Genomic DNA, 22948 nt, shown 5'->3' on the forward strand with positions numbered 1-22948 from the left:
GATAGATAGATAGATAGATAGATGATAAATAGATAGATAGATGATAGAATAAAAGCTAGAGTGCAAAGCAAAATAAAGGAACATTTTTTAAAAGACAGCAAGCCTTGGTCAGCAGGAGCTATGGGTAAATTAAGCAGAGTTCCTATTGAACCAAAGCAGCAATTGGTTAACAGGTGCAAGTGAAGAACAAGGTGTAGAAAGTCAGGCCCATTCCGAACAATTTAAACATGTAAATCTACTTTTTCATGCATAAGTTTAAACTATAAATGACAATTTAGCATCCAAGTTGAGTTTGCTATAAGTGTAAAATATGCACAGAATTTAGGAGATTTAGTACTAAATACTACCTGAGATAAAGCAACAATAGCAGTGAGAGTAGCTAACATTTGTACAAATTTATATGGTACATGCTTTGTGCCAGGAGCTACTTTAAGTATTTTCTCTACCTCTCATTCTTTCTGTATATATATGTGTATGCGTGGTTTATAAATATTTGAGTGTTTATATTAGGTTTAATCCTCATAGCAACCCTATAAAGTTGTAATCATTATCATTCCCATTTTACAGGTGAAGAAAATGAGACATGGATTTAGGATTTGAACCCAAGCTGTCAGTTTCAGGGTCTGTATTTTTAAGCAGTATAATATCCATCAATCATAGGTCAGTGAGGAGAGGAATGAAGCCTAAGTGCAGGTGCACTGAGTCAGACCCAGGGTCCATCAGCCCAGTGTTCTCTGTCTGACAGGTTTATCCAAGGTGCACATTTGGAAAATTCATACACTGGCACACTGCAACTGTTAAAATAATGTAACTCTCTCTACTCAGTCATATAATTGTAGTTCTGCACAAAATGTTGAATTAGAAAAAGCAAGTTTCAGATTATACATATCTTGACATTTATGTCCAATTTCCAAACCAAAAAATAAACATTATGCATTATTTATTGAGACATAGATATGTATGTAGTATATTCAAATGGAGTAAAAAAAAGATACATGCTAAGTTCACATTTTCCCCTGGGTTTGGGACACATGAAATAAACTGTGAGTAGAGAACGAAGAAAACTTTCTCTCTAACACATTATTTCTTTCATTTATATTAGGATGGAGCAAAATATTTCCAATCCTCAGTTCTGGTTGGTGATATATAAATATATGTCATTATTCATCGTATTTTGGGATATTTGTCAAATTTCTCAGAACAAAAATCCCATAGTAAATTAGGAATAGAAAGTCTTTTATATATATATATTCTTAACAGTGAAACACTAGAAGAATGTACATCAAAATAATATTTAAAATAAGGGTACACAACTATTATTAATTAATATGGGTCTAGACTTTCTACCTATTAAATTAATTGACCAAAATTAAAAAGTCAATTTAACAGTGTATATATCTCTGTATGTATATGTGTATGAATGTGTATGTGTGTGCACAGGTATGTGAGTTTATATGTGTGTGAGTGTATATGTGCCTGTGCATATATGTATATATGTTTGTGACTGGGTATATGCATGTGAAAGTATGTATTTGTGTATATATATGTATGTATATGTGTATACACACATACACACACACACTCTATATATATATATATATATATATATATATATATATGAGAAAATAAGTATGTGTGTGTGAGTGCATATGTCTGTATGAATGTAGGTGTATATAAATGTACTAGAGGCCCGGTGCACAAAATTTGTGCATGGGGGGGTTCCCCTCAGCCCAGCCTGCACCCTCTCAAATCTGGGACCCCTCAGGGGATGTCCGACTGCCTGTCCTAGGGATCGGGCCTAAACAGGCAGTCGGACATCCCTCTCACAATCCTGGACTGCTGGCTCCTAATTGTTCACCTGCCTGCCTGCCTGGTTGCCCCTAACTGCCCCCCCCGCCAGCCTGGTCACCCCTCATGGCCCCCACTGGCCTGGTCACCCCACGCAGCCTGTTGTTCAGTCGTTTGGTCATCCCTCACTAACCCCCCTGCTGGCCTGGTCGTAGGCAGCCATCTTGTGAGGGTGTGACCATCAATTTGCATATTACCTCTTTATTATATAGGATGAATGTATGTATGTGTGTATCTATGCATAAGCACTATACATATATTTATACATGTATTTAAATGTGCTTATTATTGTATACACATGCTTTATATGCATGTATAAGTATTTATATGTGTGTAGATGAGAGTATATGCATATATGTGTGCATGCATGCAGATGTGTGTATGTGTGTGCATGCATGTGTGTATGTACATATGCATACATGCATATCAAATAGGAGGAAATACATACCAGGTATTCCATATGTGTGTGTTCTGCTTTGCAAGTAGATTTTATGCTTATTAAGGACTGAAACTGTGACTCACATTTCTTTTGGAATTTACACATAGTGAGTTCTCAACAATACGTGTAGAATTTAATTTGGCACCACTACCCCTTAATTCCTATGCACCAGCAAGAATTCACAGACCAGCCCGACCAGCATGGCTCAGTGGTTGAGTGTTGACCTATGAACCAGGAGATCATGGTTCAATTCCCAGTCAGGGCATATGCCCAGGTTGAGGCTCGATCCCCAGTGTGGGGCCTGCAGAAGGCAGCCGATCAATCATTCTCTCTCATCATTGATCTCTCTCTCTCTCTCTCTCTCTCTCTCTCATCCTCTCTCTCTCTCTCTCTCTCTATCTCTCTCTCTCCCCCTCCCTCCCTTCTCTGAAATCAATAAAAATATATTTTTTTTAAAAAAGAGAGTTTACAAACCAAACTTCAGGGCTGTTTTTTGCTCAGTACAAGACAGTTTGTAGTCAGAATAAAAGATAGAAAATAAAACCCTGAAATGAGTTTATTTTTAAATTAATACAAATATAGACATAGTTATTCCATTTTCTGGAACCCATAACAAATATCAGGTACCAAGAGTCTATAATTACTTGTATATATTTCACAAAAATCACTAAACTCGAAGGAAAGATAGAGAAGATGCGATGCTGTAGGTGACTCACTTTACAAGCCTGATGAACAGAAGAGAATCCATCAGGTGGCCCTTGCGTCCACTCTCGGTCAGAGGGTAACTCACTCATTTAGGTGAAGGTGGCATCAATAAGCCAATAAAGGTGGGGGAATCCCCTTCATGGATCTTTTATAGCAGGAGAGGGAGAAGGCAGTGGCGATGAGGGACGAGGCTTTCTGGTCCTGTGTGGGAAAGCTGTAAACTCACAGGTTCAGCCCCAGGATATGAGGGCGGGATCCGCAGCCGAGAGCGTCATAGCCCAGGCCTGAGCAGACATGCTTAGCACTGGATCCCACTGACAAGAAGACACAGCCATGGCTTTTGTTCTACGGGAGAGGCATTCAGAAGCAAGAGAGACCATTTCCCCACAAAGCGGGAGGTTAGTTTCTTATTTTCTTTTCCCCTGGAGGTTGAGTCAGACAGGAAAGGAACACCCTAAGGTCAGATCTAAGTTGAAGAGGTGAGAACTCCATTTGGGTTTATTTCAACAGGCTGCAAGACATGCATAGCCCAGATGGGCAATAAACCAGGAGCTCCACAACAGCAAAAGGAATGCCTTATTCCCAAACATCGCTCAAGAGCCTAAGAACAGTCTCTTGAATTTCAGCTCAGACTCCCCATCCAGAAAAGCAAGCTGTGTTCTTTCTGGGTGGCTAGCTTAAAGAATTGTACATTACAGTGGAAACTCCCACTTACTTCATTTACTGCCATTTATAATATTTTCCACTATTTTGAGATAATGAATTCATCCTTTTCTTTTCCTTTTTTTTTTTTTTTTACCAGACATTATTCAGGCCAGTACAAGAGCCAAATGTTCCAGAATCCTTCTCAAATGTGTTAGCCTTCATTTTCTATGATAGGCTTAGTAATTTCTTTGGAAAGGTCCCAATATCAACCAAATTAACAATGCTGAGAATAAGCTCAACTGTCACCTTCATTCCCTTTGAACCGCCAGGGGGAAATGCCACCTTCAAAAACCTTTCCAGTGTGCAGGCTTAGAGAAGACGGGTTAATTAAAGTCCCTCCCAGGAAAATAACCACCCACCACAGAGAGTTTCTCCCCAGTCCAGCCAAACACTGTATCAACACTGTATCACAGTGGTAGACAATCTCCAGTTTATCTGAAATTCATTTCACATGCAGGACTGGAACCATGAATTTTGTCAATGGAGTTACATTCCTGCAATTGCCCAGCTGAGGGGCCTTTTGAAGGGATGTTAAGCAGGAGCAGGAGTCAGAGCAGGGGGTCAGAGGAAGAGAAGGAACATTTCAGCGTTCTTTTTTTTTTTTTTTCTCCAAAAAGGCCTGGAAGTTTCTGAACTCAGGAAGAGCCAGGCACACATTGCATGTGTGCTGCATGTGTAGAAAATAATTCACTACTCATAAAGCCTACTTTTTACCAAATAGCCTCATAGCAAAGCATGACAAACAAAGCCACAACAGCATCTCTTTCGTTTTTACACCCTTCAGTTCACCAGCAAAATTTGAGCAATAAATATGCCAACAGTTCATTTCTCTCTCTTATATTCTGTCATTGTTTGCTTTGGCAACAGCCACTGTCATGGGGCCAGCAGGAAAATAGGACATACTGAATCAGGGAAAAAAAGATGGCAGTCAGCTAACTTTATCACCAAACCCAACTGGTGAAGGAAATTAGTACCCAAGTCATGTGTTTGCCACTGCTCACAGCCCAGACGGTAGGTGAAAATAAAATAAAGATCATTTTGGCAAAGGTGGAATAAAAAAAGAAAACCCACACCATTCTACACCATTAAACATGGCTACTTATTGGCAGTTCTCCACAACACATAAAAAGAAGGATAATATTTGATTGTTTGCTAAACTTGCCAAATCTCTGGAGAAATGGTTTCAGCATACATCAGCACCAACATTCCCTTGCTCCAGGGTGTCATTCTTCTCATGTTTCATCCTTCTCTGTTAAAGCTTTGGTCCTCTATATATACCTAATACTGCCTGCTTTAGGCAAGGCAGACATCCCTAGTCTATGTGCTCTGTCCCTTCCTGGGCATGTCTTTTCTCACCTATTACTTTTAACCTCTCTGTGTTTTCATATAGAAAATGTATTCTTTGTAAATAAAGAGTAAGTGAGCTTTATTTTTTCCCTCAGTCCAACAATCTCTGCCTTTCAATTTGAGTGTTTAGTCCATTAACATTTAATGAAATTATTAATATAATTGGGTTTGAAATACTACTTTCTTGCTATATGTTTGCTGTTTTGTTCCACTTTTCTTTGTTTCTGCTTTCCTATCTTCATTTGAATTGATTGATTGATTGATTGAGTGATTGATTGATCAAGTATTTTTTATTATTCTTTTTTACCAAGTCTACCATCTTTTCAACTATACCTTTTTGATTACATTTATTGTGATCATCTTAAAGCTTATCATATGCATTCTTAACTTTTCACAATCTATTATGAATTAATATTAGAGCACATCACATATAATGTATGAATCCTCCTTTTACTTCCCTTTCCTCTTTATGTGATTGTTATCATATATGTTATAAATCCAGGAATGCATTGCTTATTTTTTTTTAATTGTCAAGGATCTTTCTAAAAAATAATAATAAAATAAAATAAATTGTATATTTACCCATGTATTCATTGTTTCTGGAGTTCTTCATTTCTTCCTGTAGAACATTAAACTTATGGTTCCATTTGAACTTTCCTTCCATGAAAACAAGCTGAAGACTAGGCATGATATAAACCTAAAGTAAATCGGTGCCTGCTGAAGAGCTCTCCTCAGAATGACCAGTAGAGATGTGCAGCAACTTTCCAGTGATCATAAATACATACACTACACAAGTGATTTGCAGCAAGGATTTTTAGGAGCTATTTATTCTGGATAAGAGAAAATCGAGGGAGGATGGAATAAGCCTCATAGTCTGTCAGGATAGAAAGAACCTTTTCTGAACGTTAAAACCAGAATCAAAGGATTTAAGAAACTTAGGAGCTTATTTACACTCAAGATAAAGAACTAAGATTATAAAACATGAAACAAAATGTATTGAAAACCATTGATTCTCCATAACAGAGCTACTCAAGCTGGGGAGGCAGCATGGCATAGACTCTAAGGCTTAGGGAAAAACACTTAAAAAACATTTTAATAATGTACTAATGTCTTTAACCTGAAGTCAAAACTTCTGGGTAAGGGTAATGCCTTATGCAGTGGTCGGCAAACTCATTAGTCAACAGAGCGGCAAACCGCGGCTCGCAAGCCGCATGTGGCTCGTGAGCAACATTTTGCTGACCACTGGCATAGAGGTTAAAAGTGCCTTCTCTTGTGTCTGGCCTCTGGGTTTGACTCTTGCCACACTATTTACTGGCAATGTAACCTTGGGCAATTTCATTAATTTTTCTGGACTTGTTTTCTTATCTGTAAAATGGGCATGATGAAAATGGGACCAACCTCAGAAGATTGTTATGGAGGGAGCATCTACAAAGCACTTAGCACACTGCTACCTGGCACATCCCCAGTATTCAAGAAACATTACCTATTACTATTACTGTTACAACAATGTTCCTATTGTTTCTAACTCAGATTCTGTTTTGCTCTGTCTTCTCTCATTATGCTTGGGGTTCAAAGCAAAAATAAGACATTTGTTTTCATGTTGCACATTTTTTTTCACCCAACCTCAATAAACACTTATGAAACACTGTAATTTTTGCAACACTGGAAGAAACTATTTCTTTTGTTGAAATAATCTACCAAGATAGGAACTATGGCACAAATATATCATGTCACATTCCCATCAATGAAAACCAGAATATCATCATTTTTACCATTCTTTGGAAATACTATTTCCCATCAATAGAAAACCAAATATCACAGGTAAAAGCAGACTGATTCTTCTTTAATGTATGGCCTTGAAAAGTGGTCATCCATGAAGGATATAGGCCTTGGTCTATAAGTGACCAGACAACGAGAAATACAAGAACCAATTTAGCCTGATGATCTATACCAGTGGTTCTCAACCTTCCTAATGCCACGACCCTTTAATACAGTTCCTCATGTTGTGGTGACCCCCAATCATAAAATTATTTTCGTTGCTACTTCATAACTGTAATTTTGCTACTGTTATGAATCGTAATGTAAATACCTGTGTTTTCCGATGGTCTTAGGTGACCCTGCTAGCGATTCTCTAGCGGTTCTCAACCTGTGGGTCCCAACCCACAGGTTGAGAACCACTGCTGTAGAGCCTAAGAGCATCGGAAAACACAGATATTTACATTACGATTCATAACAGTAGCAAAATTACAGTTATGAAGTAGCAACAAAAATAATTTTATGGTTGGGGGTCACCACAACATGAGGAACTGTATTAAAGGGTCGCGGCATTAGGAAGGTTGAGAACCACTGATCTACACTATCCACTAAAATCCCACAGGAAATTAAAGTTCTAAACCATCTTTATGATGTGGCCCACTAACCTCCTTTTACAGATGACATCACTGAAGCCAGAGAAGTTTAAAATCACTTATACAACTTTATACAAATGTGGCTCCCACAAGCATGATCTTTTCAACCACAACAAATGTTGTCGTTCATGGGCAGCAGAGAGCAGAAACATTTAGAATGTGTCAGGAGCCCAGCCAGTGTGGCTCAGTAGTTGAGCACCAAGGAGTCATGGTTTGATTCCCAGTCAAGCCACATGCTCAGGTCACAGACTCGATCCCCAATAGTGGGCATGTAGGAGGCAGCCGATCGATGATTCCCTCCCATCATTAATGTTTCTATTTCTCCCTCTTCCTTTCTCTCTGAAATCAATAAAAATAAATTTTAAAAAATAGATTTTTAAAAAATAGAATGTGTCAGGAATTGGAGAACTTGATATAATTTTGAATATACTCAGTTAATGAAGAATAGAATACATGGAGGTCAAGAATGCAGGTAACCAAAAAAGGTTGTTCAGAAGATAAATCAGAAACAGGTCTGGCTTGGTATGGGCTCCCCAAAAGTAGACACAGAGTCAAGGACTGATATTAAGTACTTGATCTTAGAGGCAAAAGAGAAGAAAAATCAAACAAAAGTAAGGCAACCAGGAAAGTTTACATTACCAAGCAAGTTGCTACTGTGGGCAACCAGAGCTTAAACCCCCTGGGGCACTCTGGGAGTCATGAACTTCAGAGTTATGCCACCCAGTGGGTGCAGGAGATGGGGTGTTTATACACCAATTCAATCTATTCTCTCTGTCAGTTAATTTTTTTTTAATATATTTAAGAGTTGAACTTTTTAAAAAATATATTTTATTAATTTTTTTACAGAGAAGAAGGGAGAGGGATAGAGAGTTAGAAACATGGATGAGAGAGAAACATCTATCAGCTGCCTCCTGCACACTCCCTACTGGGGATGTGCCTGCAACCAACGTACATGCCCTTGACCAGAATCAAACCTGGGACCTTTCAGTCCTCAGGCCGACACTCTATCCACTGAGCCAAACCGGTTAGGGCAAGAGTTGAACTTTTTTAAAAAGATTTTTTAATTTATTTTTACAGAGAGAGGAAGGGAGAGGAAGAGAGAGATAGAAACATCGATGAGAGGGGAAACATCGATTGGCTGCCTCCTGCACACCCCTACCTGGGATTGAGCCTGCCACCCAGGCACGTGCCCTGACCAGGAATCCAACTGGCAACCTCTTGATGCTCAGCTACTGAGCAGGTGTTAATTCCCTGGCACTCCAACCTGCCATGCACATGAGCAGAGTGGCTTTGGATGACAGGAGAAAGCTCTCAAATAAAAAGAGGCAGGTGCTGGCAGTTGAGTCGTACCAGCATACATTGAAATAGTAAAGGCCAGAGTCAAGAATTCAGCTTGAATAATATCAGAAATGATGGGAGGTTGATGACCCAAAGTTTTGCAAGCAGCTAAGACTAAGAAACTATAAATCATTAATTCAGACTTATAGAAACTATACTTATTATCTAGGTCAACACCTTTATTTATATTTTGAGGTCATAAGGGTCAAGAAGAAAAATACCCTTGGATGTTCAGTGTACTAATGGCAAATTAACATTTCAGTTCTATGAATTTGGACTCTAGCATTCTCATCTATTTCTCCATGCAAAAAACTGTGATACATGTATTCCAAAAACAGATTTAATCCAGGTAACAGCTTTTTTAAAACTACCAGTGAAGACACACACACACACAAAATCAAAATGGGGTCTGGGATTGCAAATCCATCTGAAGAGAAAAATAGAGAAATTAAAAATCACAGTAGGGACTCTTATACACTATTGGTAGGACTGCAAATGATCCAGCCACTTCGGAAAACAAGTTGGCTGCTTCTTAAAAGGTTGCTTTGGATTCCAATTTTCTAATAGGGAATTGGAATATTAAAACATATACTTGCCATACAATGCAGCAATTTCACTGTAAGCATTTATCCAAGAAAAATGAAAACTTACATTCACACAAAAACCTATATGCCAATATGTATAGGAGCTTTTTCATAACTATCAAAAACTGGAAACAAACTGTCAATGTCTCTCAACCACAGAAAGGCTAAATAAAGTTTTGGCATTCATACAATGGAATACCACTCAGAAACAAAAAGGAACAAGCTACTGATACACACAACAGCGTGGTCAATCGCAAGCGCATCACGCTAACTAAAAGAAACCAAACTCAAAAGGCTACCCTGTAAATTCCATTTATACGATATTCTAGAAAAGGCTAGACATGTGGGGAAGGATTGACTACAAAGGGGCGACACAAGGGAATTTTGCAGGTGACAGATATATCTTGATTATGTTGGTGGTTACTTGAATCCAAAATGTGTCAAAATTTATAGAATAACACACACACACACACACAATAGAATTTTGATGTATATATTTTTTAAGTGAACCTTTTTTTAAAAGGGCGATAGTAGATTTTGATAGCAGCAAAGAACCTCAGTCAAAGTTGAAAACCAAACCCAAGGTACTGGGACTGAAACTTCCATTCTCTGTGCTTCAGCCATTGGCAGCAGCATCCCAGGCTCTTAGTAACTGAGACGGTCCATGATTAAAGCAAAAATATTTGCAGACTAACAGATTCTTTGAACCTCCATGAGACTACACCTCCAACTCTAGGACAGAGCCAAGTCATGTGGATTGATTGCAGTCCAGTACCACAAAAATGACAATCATTCAATGAGATAAATAACAAATTTTTTAAAAGCAGAATATCGGGTTTTTTAAAGGATGGAAATATAACATCTGCCCTGGAGATGAGGAGTCACATGGGTGGTAAAACTGTCTTTGATTGCACATGAAGAATTTGGAGTAGAGGAAGAAATATAGACTATGGAACTGGAAAAACTTAGAATGAACTCCAGACCTGACCCTGGCTTGCCACATGACCATGGCAGATCAAATTTTGGGCCTCATTTCCTCACCCCTCCCTGAATCATGTTCTTTGCCATGTAACTTCATAGTTCTTCCCCTTATACTGTGGGCATAGGGTACTTCTCCAACCCTTACCTTTGGGATTAGTGAGGTGATATGTATTGCCCAATGGAATGTGGAAGGAAGTGACAATGGGAGAATTCTGAGGACCCACCTTAAGTATAAGCTTCTGCTTGCCCTCATGTTTTTGTCATCTCTGTAAGAGCTTCTCTTGTGCCCCTAAATGAATTCACATGACAGAGGCCATTCAGCTAATTTCCTAATCTATGAGTAAGAATAAATGAATCTTGTTTTAAGTCACTAGGTTTTGGGGCAGTTTGTTATGCAGCATTACTATGGCAAGAGCTAACTGATACAGTGATCTCAGGTGAGTACCTTTATATCCCATTATACGTTCACTCATCCAAAATAAATATTTACTAAACATACACAATGTGCTAAAAACTAGAGCAGGTGCCGAGACTCCGCAGAGCTATGAGCCTAATTGTTCCTTCTAACTGTAATCCAAAGCTCACTGCCATGTGGGTCCAATTGAGGTCATTAATACACATATTTTGCCAGCTCTAAACCAGTCTCTGCTTATACAAGAAGTCCAATACATAAGCGAATTTCTATCAGACTCTAAATTGGTTTGGGCTGTATTCACTCTGACATCTCTCACTCCACACTCTGCTGCACTTTGCCCCCACTGACTTCCACATCTCTAACTTGGATTTGCTGAGCTATGCTTAATACTGGGGAATCCCACAGCACTGTAGGCACTCAAGCATTTAACTGTGGTAGGCACTAGACACATGTGGCCACTTAATTAAAATTCCTTTCCTCAGTCATATTTGCCTCATTTGAAGTGCTCAATAGCCCCATGTGGCCAATACACATATAGAACATTTTCATCATCACAGAAAGTTCTACTGGACAGCATCAACTAGAATTCTGGTTTTTAAAATTGCCCTTTTCTTCCAATGGTTCATATATGCTGTCGGAGTGTCATGTGCCAGTTTCAATGCTAGACCCAGGACCAACATCAATGCAATCCCTATTGCAAAATGTGCCTCATCACACTGTTTCTTCTATTGGAATGAATACTCATCGGGGTCTCAAAAGTCCTTCCCTGAAGTTTGGCTTCTGTTGTAATCCCCTGCCAAGTCCATTCCAATTCAAGTCACTTTTCCTCTGCAGGAAATTTTTGGAATCCCCCAAGGATCAGTCGATACATATAGTAACCTAGAGGAAGAGGTGTCACGCAACTTCTCCTGCCTGATGTGTACACACCTCAGCTCCAGCTAGGCAGGAATGCACTCACATGGAAATTATAATGCTCAGGTGTTAACAGGAGACATAAATACTATAATGTGTATAACATGTCCAGTGTAGGACCAGGAGCATAGTAGAGATCAAGAAATAATGCTTTTCATCTAATCATCTCAATTGTATTAGAATTGGGCATAATTTCCTGGTGCTTGAGACTGGCTGATCCCGTTACAATTTCCAATTAAAGCCCACTCAGACAAGTTCATGGGTGACTGGAAATGACAGCATTATCAAAACTCTCAACTAGGACCCATCATTATCTTCTTTCAACTGCACCAAGATCTTATCCTTTTGCCAATGGAGGAATAGAAGGAATAGAGATTTATGATTATAGGGTCCCAACTCTAAATGGATGGCCACTAAATGATTCAAATGGCTCTAAAGAAATCCCCAGTATTTCCCGTGGTTCCTGATAGCTGCTTTTAGAAACATAACAACACAGCCATGAAAAACAAACTCAACATCTCAACCACCTATACATTATTCTTCCTCCTGTAACCTTTGGAGTTCTTAAAAAAATTAAAATAGAAGGAAGCCTAATTGGGAAGAATAAAGTTGGCCTTGAAAGAATAGTGAATAAGAACAAAGCTACAGGAGCGTTTGTGTTGTGTTTTCTCCTAAGCTCTTTGGAATTTTTGGTCTTGGACAAACAGATCAGCCCAGCACATCGCTCCCAAGTTTCCAACCCCAAAATATTTTTCTTAATTTTAAATCTTTGAAGGAGAAATGCTACATTTGTTTCATAATTTTTTTACTATTGAATATGATGGAAAGAGGATGCCAGCTCCTGCCTCTTGTCCCCAAAAAGGAGTCAGGCCAATGGAAAAAGCTGAGACTTTGCTTTTTTTCTACCCATCTATTGAGATTTTCAAAGTATACCACTCAGAAAATATCCCTATTTGAAAAGGATTTCATCCCTGGTACTTAGGGCTTTGATGACTAGATCTGAAAAAAAGAAAAAGAAAAAAACACTTGTAATTCTTAAGTAAACTCTCAGTCTTTCCAAGATTCCAGAACCTAAATACCCCTCGATGTGACTGGAAGAAAAAAAAATTGATTTGCCATTCTATGAAAATGCTGATCACAAGACCGAACACTTTGAATAGGCCTTTCATATTCCAATGCATCTCATATTGTGCATTAAATTTTCCAGCCAGTAGTATTAAACTTTTAATGTTGTTTACTTCATTTTCTTCTGATTTCACATTTTCTCCATTTTATTTTGTACATTGTGGAATGTTCCTTTCCTTTCATTTTACTTCCTATACCTTTGTTTTCATCTGATTCGTTCTTTCTGTGATACACAAGATCCCTGCCTATCCTTGTTATTTACCATCTCAGAAATAGCTTAACCATTTGCCCAGAGACTCAAGCTATAAATGGGGGACTCATCATTGATTTCTCCTTTTCTCTCAGGGCCAACACCCAATCTGTCAAGATGGCCTACCAAATATGCCTCCAAAACATTTCCTGAATCCATTTACATTTATTTTGTTTGTTTCAGTACCTTGTTCCAAGACCACATTATCCTTACAAAGACCTACTGATTGGTCTCTCTGCTTCCACTTTGTTCTTTAATAATTCATTCCTCACAAAGTAGTTGGAATGATCTTTTAAATCTATATGTAAGTTTATTTTACTCCCCTGTGTAAACTCACCAATGGCTTTCCTTGAGATTTATAGTGAAATTAAAATTTCTTAGAACACCTTACTGTGGCTCTGAAAGTTCCAGCCTGTGTCTACCTTCCAACCTTATCTTTTGGGCTCATAGTCTTATCATCATTCTCCTCCTGTTTTCTGCACTTCCGGCACACTGGCCTTTCCTCTGTGCTCTGAATTGCTAACTTTCTTCTTGCCTTAGGACATTTGCATTAGCTGGTTTCTCTGCCTGAAACAGTCTTCTCCCATAACTCTGAATGGTCAATTCATTCTTGACCTTCAAGCCAATGGCATTTTGGAGAGGACTTTTCCTACCACTCAATTTTTTAAATATATATTTTATTGATTTCAGAAAGGAAGGGAGAGGGAAAGAGACATAGAAATATCAATGATAAGAGAGAATCATCGATTAGCTGCCTCCTGCACCCCTCACCCCCTACTGGGGATCGAGCCTGCAACCCGGGCATGTGCCCTGACCAGTAATCGAACCTTAACCTCCTGGTTCATAGGTCGATGCTCAGCCTCTGAGCAACACCGGCCAAGCCCTACTTACCAATTTAATGTAGCCCTCCAGTCATTTTGGATTTCATACCCTAACATATATTCTTCTTGTCCTTATCATAGATAATATTTGCTATTTTCTTTACTTATTGTTAGTTTCTCTATAGTAGAATGTTAGTCAAAGTAGACTAGAGCAAGGATCTTGTCTGATTTCCAACTATATTCCCAACACTTAGACCTGTGACTAGCACACAGTAGGTGCTAAATAAATATTTTTGAGGAAAAAGTGAATAACCTACCCCAAATATTTTCTTCTAATATAAGGGTGTGGACAGGGAATAACTGATTCCTTTGAGAAAATATTCTTCACTGCAACCAGAGAGATGAAGGAAGGGACACGTTAACTGATTTAGTGCTTACTTTGTGCCTGGCACTGTGTTTAAGCTTCTGAATACATCATATCATTTAATACTTATAATACAAGCTTTGAATTGGCACTAGTATCGAACATTTCATTTTTTAATGTTATTTTATTCATCACCATTTATCCCCCCTATACACTCTTCCACCTCCACCCACCCCTCTCCCCAACACAATCACCACACTGTAGTCCATGTCCACCTGTTCTTTCTCTTTTTTGTTCTTAATTGCTCAATCTCTCCACCCCCAAGACCCCTAAGAGGTATCAGCCTACTCTCTATTTTGCTTGTTAGTTCAGTTTGTTCATTAGATTCCACTTATGAGTGAAATAATATGGTACTTGCCTTTCTCTGACTGACTTACTTCACTTCACATAATTTTCTCCAGGTCCATCCATGCTGTCACAAAGAGTAAAATGTTCTTTTTTACAGCCAAGTAATATTCCATTGTATAAATGTACTATGGCTGCTTTTACCCACTCATCTATTGATGGACATTCAGGCTGTTTCCAAATCTTGGCTATTGTAAATAATGCTGCAATGAGCATAGGGGTGCATACATTCTTTCAAATTAGTGTTTCAGATTTCTTCAGATAAAGTCGCAGAAATGGAATTGCTGAGTCATAAAGAAGTTCCACTTTTAGTTTTTTTATGTATCTGCATATTGTTTTTCACAGTGGCTGCACCAGTCTGCATTCCCACCAAGAATGCATGAGGGTTCATTTTCTCCATATCCTCACCAGCTCTTGTTATTTGTTGATTTATTGATGATAGCCATTCTGACAGTTGTGAGGTGATACCTCATTGTGGTTTTAATTTGCACTTCTCTGCTGATTAGTGACGCTGAGCAAGTTTACATATGTCTGTTGGCCATCTGTATGTCCTCCTTGGAGAAATATCTATTCAGGTCCTTTGCCCATTTTTTAATTGGATTGTTTGTCTTCCTGATATTAAGCTTTGTAAGTTATTTATAAAATTTGGATATTAATCTTTTATCAGATGTATCATTGGTGAATATGTTTTCCCATTCAGTGTGTTATATTTTCATTTTGTTGATGGTTTCCTTTGCTGTGCAACAGTTTTTTAGTTTGATGTAATCCCATTTGTTAATTTTTTAATGTCTGAGATTTTACTGCTGTGTTTTCTTCCAGGATTTTTTATGGTTTAGTCTAACATTCAAGTTTTTGATACATTTTGAGTTTATTCTTATGTGTGGTATACGAAGGTGGTCTACTTTCATTTTTTACACATATCTGTCCATTTATTGAATAGATTATCTTTAGCCCATTGTATGTTTTTCCTCTTTTGTTAAGTATTAATTGACTATAAAGGTGTGGGTTTATCTCTTTTCTGTTCCATTGATGTATATGTCTGTTTTTATGACAATACCATGCTGTTTTGATTGCTATGCCCTTGTAGTATAGTTTGATTTAGGTAAATCATATTAGGTAGTATGATTCCTCCAGCTTTGTTCTGCTTTCACTATTGCTATTCAGGGTTTTTGTGGTTTCATATAAATTTTTGGAATATTTGTATTGGTATTTTTATAGGGATTGCATTGAATCTGTAGATTTCTTTGAGTAGCATGGATATTTTAATGATGTAAATTCTTCATATCCATGAAAAGGCTATATGCTTCCATTTATTTGTACTTCCATTTCTTTCTTCTGTGTCTTATAATTTTCTGAGTACAGATTTTTTACATCCTTGGTTAAATTTATTCATAGGTATTTTATTCCTTTTGAAGCAATTGTGAAGGGAATTGTTTTCTTAATTCCACTTTCTGATAGTTCATTATTGGTGTATAAAAATGCAACTGATTTCTGGATATTATTTTGCATCCTGCTACTTTACTGAATTCATTTATCAGTTCTAGTAGTTTTTTTGTGCAATCATTAGAGTTCTCTATATACAGTATCACATAATCTTGAAATAATGACAGTTTTACTTCTTCCTTTCCAATTTTGATGCCTTTTATTTCTTCTTATCTGATAGCTGAGTCTAGAACTTAAATAATTTAACTTTACACTTAGAGGAACTTGAAAAAAATAAAAATAAACAAAGCCCAAAGTGAGTAGAAGGAAATAATAAAGATCAGAGCAGAAATAAACAGAATAGAGTCTAAAAAAGTAATACAAACACTCAATGAAACTAAGAACTGGTTCTTTGAAAAGATAAACAAGATTGACGAATCTTTAACCATACTCATCCAGTAATGGAAGATAAATAAATAAAATCAGTAATGGAAGAGGATAAGTAACAACTGACACCACAGAAATACAAAGGATTGTAAGAAGATATTATGAACAACTATATGTCAACAAATTTGACAATCTGGATAAAATGGATAAATTTCTTGAAACATACAATCTTCCAAAACTAAAGCAGGAACAATCAGAGAATCTGAATAAAAAGATTACAACTAGTGAAATTGAAGCAGTAATCAAAAAATTCCCAACAAACAAAAGCCCTGGACCAGATGGCTTCATAAATGAGTTTTACCAAATATTGAGAGAACATCTATCCTTCTCAAACTAAAATTTAAAAGGAGGGAAAACTCCCATGCTCTTTTTATGAGGCCAGCATTATCCTAATTCTAAACCCAGATAAAAATACTACAAAGAAAGAAAATTATAGACTAATATCTCTGATGAACATAGATGCTAAAATCCTCAACAAATTTTTAGCAAACTTGACCCAGCAATGCATTAAAAAGATCATACATTATGATCAAGTGGAATGTATTCCAAGGATACATTTTCTATTTTAAAAAGCTGAGAGTGATTATACCAGTAGTAGGAGCTGTGCTCTCCTACCCAAATCCTGTTGAGACCTAACTACTGTGAATAATGGCAGCTAATGCTCAGAGCTGCCCCCTTCTCCTGAGAATTGTCCTCTTATGACAGAAACACATCACAGGAAGATTGTATCCCTCCATGGAAGCCCCTAGACAAAAACTAACTGGCAGAGTGGTCCAAAAGCTGACTCCCTTGTGACCAACTCTATGGTACAATTCACACTCCAGAGTTCCCTGTGGGATCAGGCTGAAGCTAGATTCCAGCTGAACCAGATTCTACATTCCTGCTCAGCATCTTCCCCTTCCCTCTCCTGCTTCACTTACTCTATTTCAGATTTTTCCCGACAACACTCCCTTAATAAAACATTTGCCCAAAAAAAACCATCTCAGGCTCTGCCTCTGAGGAATTTGACCTAAGAACCTTACAATAAATCATATACTCAAGGTCAGAGAGTTAATGAGTTGGAGAGCAAGAATTCAACCACAGGTCTGTGGGACCCATGCTTTCACCATTGCACTGCACTAACTTTTTGGAAGTTCATCTTCATGCCTTCAGGGAAGCCTGCCACAGATCATTCTAGTGTAAGTCTTTCTGAACTATGCCTAAGTGGGGGAAAAAAAGCCTGCAAGAAGGGTGAGTGGCTCTTCTATTCCTATATCAGTGACAGGCCTGAGGCATAAAGGAAAAAAATGCATAAAGGAAAATAAGATAATGGTAGTTAAGGGAATGGCTCTGTGTCTTTCTTGAATCCAAGAAGCTAACCATCTATTCTGTGACCTTGAACATATTACTTGAGCTCTCCATTCACCTATAAAATAGAGATAACACCTGGTAGGTAGTAGGTGTTCAATAAGTGAAGGTAAAATTTTCCAAAACCTCAAGTGTTGTTATCCAACTCCAAAGCTTTCCTGAGATTCAAGTCCTCGGTCTCCAAACATATTTTCCTCATTTTTCACTACTCATTATCTTCTTTTCATGGAGGCTGGTTTTGGGTACATGTCTAATAAGTTGGTTCAATCAGTTAAGCAAAGACTGGGAGCTACCAAGGAGTTGAGCATTGGAGGGTAAATCACTTCTCTGACCTTAGTCTGAGACATCTTATCCTACACAAGCATGTTGCTAAGAAACAGTGCTGGTATTCACCTCTCCCAGATGATGCAATGAAAATTGAGATCATTACACATGGTCCACCGTACTTAAAGCTATGGATATTATTCTTGGTATATGCCCCTTTGAAAAAGAATTGAGGATACCTCAAACTCATTTAATGCCTCTTAAATGCCTAATTGAGCCTAGAAAATACCTCTCTTGTGCCTAGTACATTATATCAGTATTCTGTATAATTCTAAGTATAGACCTGTCTGTATTTTTTTCATACACCTGACCATTTCTAGAGAAAGCAGAGGCTTGGAGCAGTGTCCTCAAATTTCAGCATGCCCCAGAATCACCTGGAGGGCTTTTTAAAATCTAAAGTGCTGGGGCCCATCCCAAGTTTCTGATTCAGTAGGTTTGGGGTAGAGCCCCACAATTTGCATGGACCACAGTTTGGGAGCCACTGACTTAGAAGAACTACATAACATTTCTAACACTCCACCCTTCAAAGAGTCATTTATACTCTAAAGTAGGAGTGGGGAATGTCCAGCCCTCGGGCCATATAAAGCCCACTAAATCATTTGGCCTGGCCTGCCAAGGCAACCACAGGCGGGACTCGAAATTCAATAAATCTAGGAGCTTTTTTCATAGCGACATAAATTTATATTAAGTGAATGATGTTATAAATATCCAAATAACCCTTGGCAGAAAAAAAGGTTCCCCACCCCTGCTAAAGCCTTAACTGCTCAACTGCAGAAGGGAAATTCTTGCCTATTCATATCAGTGATGTGCTGGACCTGGCTCTTACTGGGTCACAAGAGCCAACTGCTATCATCTCTTCCCAACATCACATTCAGAGATTCCACATTGGTAGCCTGAAATCAACTATGGTGGGAGTATTTACACCATGGAAATTGGCAAACACTACAAGTCAGGGTTTGTTTGTTTCCAAGAATCCAGTTATTAAACTTTTAGCAGTAAAGCACTGATCAAGACCATGCCTACAGATCCCTCTGTTCACTCTCCATCCTCTCAGAAGGAATTTATCAGTGACCAATGACCACTGACCACAACTGTGACTAAACTCTTTCAATACAGTCACACCAGTTTTTATAGCATATTCTCAAGTAAGTCCATTTCTTTTCTTCAGTTTTTCTTTAAGAAGGCAAGTGATCAATTTCAATGTAAAATTACTCCCCTGGAAATCATAGTGTGTACAAACTAGCCCCACTGTGGATTCTTGGGAGCTGCAAACCTCTGTGTAGTCATCTTACACATATTAAGCCTTTATTTAGATTTACAACAAAAATATTTGAGCCACTACTCTGTGCTAGGTACTAGATTAGGCAAAGGGGAGAAGACAGGGATAGGCTCTGACCTTGTGAAGCAAATAGTCTCTCAGGTGGACTTAAAGAACAATTCCAAATTTCCAGATGGAAGAAAATCTAAAAGAAACTTCATCTGAGAATTCAGATTAGGGCTCAGATTTTTTGAGTAATACAATCATATACATGGTATAAAATTCTAAAGATACAAAAGGATACACAATAAAATATGTCTCCCTCACACCTCTGACTTCTAACCCCCTCTGGAAGAAAATGGTATTTCCACTTTATTGTATATCCAAAGACATTTTATGCACATACAAACAAATGCATTTTTTCTGTTTTATACAGATGGTAGCTTGCAAAAGAAATTATTCTGCACCCTGCATTTTTTCCATAAAAATATATATTGGATGTTATTCCATAGCTGTACAAGAAAGAGCTGCCTCATTCCTTTTAACCACTGCATAATATAATACATTGCAGCATAATATGTTATCCAAACCCATATTTACAGGCATTTTGAATTGTTTCCATCCTTTTGTATTTACAAATAGTGCCACAATGAATAACTTTATGCATTCATTATTTCACCCATGTGTGGGTATTTCTGTAGGACAAATTCCTAAAAGTAGACTTCTAAGTCAAAGAACACTTGCCATTTTTGTAGCTGGTATCAGATGGTCCTCCAAATTGTTTGTATCAATTTAAATGGTCACTAATAATGTATGAGAGTTTCAGTTTCTTCACATCTCTTAAACCAGATATATTATTAAACATTTAGGTGCTTGCTAATCTGGGCAATGAAAACTATCTTATTATAGTTTGAATATGTGTATTTATTATTATAGGTGAGGTTGAATAGTTTTTTTAATATTAGTTTCATTAATTTGCTTTATGTTGTTGTTAATACTCACTGGAGGATATTTTTTTTATTGGTATTTCAGAGAGACTGGGAGGGAGGGAGGGGGTAGAGAGAGAGAAAAAAAGAGAGAGAGAGAGAGAGAAACATTGATGTCAGAGGCACCTCAACTGGTTGCCTACTAGTTGCCTCCCACAAGAGCCCCAACAGGGGGTGGGGAGGGAACCCACAACCCATCTTGTCCATGACCCTCTCGCACATGGGCCAATGCTCTAAAGAACTGAACCACACCAGCCAGGGCTCATTAATTTTCTTTTTAGTGAACTACCTAATCATACCTTTTATCCATTTTTTCTATTGAGTTATTGTCTATTCTTATTGATATGTAGATACTCTTTATATATTATAGAAATGTCCTCTTTATTTCATAAAAATTATAATTTTTTTCTATATGGTTATTAGAAACTGATTTTAAAAAACAGTCACGGGGACTTTCTCCTTTAGCCCATGACTACCCCCTATACTTAAATACATTTGAAATGAGTAAGAGGGCCCAGAAGCCACAAATAATATTAAAAGTATATATCTCCATTTAAACAATATTTCTCTGAAACTGTGGCAAAAGGCAAAAGCTCTGACCAGAGCACTTGACAGTAACGTGTAGAACCTCACTCCTGAACTAACAAGGAAAATAATCTCAGAGTGCTAGACCAGAGAAGTGATGGACAGGAACCAGCTTTGGCCCATCATCTCAGCAAGTGTCAGAGTAGATTACTAGGATGGTCTTGGGAAACTTTCTCACTTGTTTATTTTGAAATGCCTTTGAGAGCCCATGAGAGAAGCCTAGATAAGACCAGACAGGGTTAGAGATGGCAACTCCACTAGCCATGGGGGACTCTTGTGAGCCTTCAAAAAGAGTCCCTGCCCCCACCCTTCAACCCAGTCATTCCAAACACATTTGTGAACTGGAGAGAGGGACAGCATGAATTAACTCCACACATGGCCCTGGATGTCTGGTCTTAGTTTTGCTGGCAGCATTCTTTTATTATTCAACAAATATGTTTCTCACAAATAAGCAATTTTCTGCTTCGGAATAGGTTTGTCAGCTCTTAGCTAATTCCAGAACTCTCTGTGCAGACCCTCACTCCAAATTAAGGTTTTCTGAAGCACTGTTTGCAGAAGCTGGGGGGTTCTCTTGTTTACTTCTGATAAGTTTTACAAAGACTTCTGGCTAAGAAAATACCATATAAGCTTCTAAACCCCAAGGAGGTTCAGTAAAAACCTTCAAGAGGGAAGATAAAGCTCTCAACAGATGCCAATGTCCCGGGACTCCAAACTTTGCTCAGCATGAAATCCACTCTTCAAGGGGCTGAGAAATGGAACTCCCTAAACTCTAAAAAATGGTCCAGAGACAGTCTCTTCCGAAAAATTGGCAACCAAACCCCCTGCTGCTATGGAAACATCTGAATGTATACTTATTGATCTACAATTTCATAGCTCCCCTGCACCTTCTACAAAGCAACATCCCCAAAAATACAAATGGAAAGAAATGATAGGCTGAGCTTATATTGTGCAAAAGCCACGATGCAACCTGAAAGGAGCTTGGCATCCCAAGGTAAGCATAACCCTCAATTTCATGAAGACAAGGTAATGTTTCCTGCTTCTTTTTCTTGTCCCATAGTTCCTTCCATGGGGCTTAGCACACATTAGGGGTTCAGTGGGCAGGAATGACCATGTAGATCCTCCCACAAAATATACAAAAAGGTTCCAGGCACATATTCCTGTCCCCTGTGCTCCCTGCTGTGTCTTAACCCTTTCTTTAAGTCCTATCACAATTAGTTTATCTCCCGAGTTTTCTTGGCTGTTTTCCCGGCCTTATATATCTCTCTCCATGCTCTTCCCACTTCTTGCATCAGAATCTGAATAAATAAGTTCATTTAGTGTAATAACTGACTTCTTTATTTGTGTGTGAATCTTGACAAGACAGCAACATAAGAAGCTCCTTGAACAAAAAGAATGTTCATATTTATGTGCCCCTGATAGCATGTAGAAAAAGTGAATTTTGTTCTCTATGTTCCAGGTTTCTGATATAATTCCCTCTGCCTGAAACATCTTCTTTCATCATCTTTTAGGTCTGAGCTTAACAATGTCTTCCATTAAGAAGGTTCCTCTGAGACTCCATATTTATTTCCACTACTGTCTGGTGATTGCTGCCACATCTATTGAACTATTTCTGTGTCAGTGAGCAATGGCTGCACACAAATACTCCCCAAAACTTAGTGGTTTCAAACACGAGTCAATGGGCTGTGCCTAGCCATTATTGCTCATGAATCTGTGGTTATCTGTGTGGGTCCTCCTGGTCTAGCATCATCTTAACTGGACTGATTTGGCTGTGGTCCATGTATATCTGGTGAATAGGGACAGGGTCACTTTTACCACATTTTATTGGTCAAATCAAGCCACAGGGCTAGCCAGATTTAAAAGTGAGGGAATGGACCCCTCTTGATAAGAGCTACTGCAAAGTGACATGACAAAGGGTGTGATACAGAGAGGGAT

This window comes from Eptesicus fuscus, chromosome 12 (genome assembly GCF_027574615.1).
Source record: "Eptesicus fuscus isolate TK198812 chromosome 12, DD_ASM_mEF_20220401, whole genome shotgun sequence".
NCBI classification, from domain to species: Eukaryota; Metazoa; Chordata; class Mammalia; order Chiroptera; family Vespertilionidae; genus Eptesicus; species Eptesicus fuscus.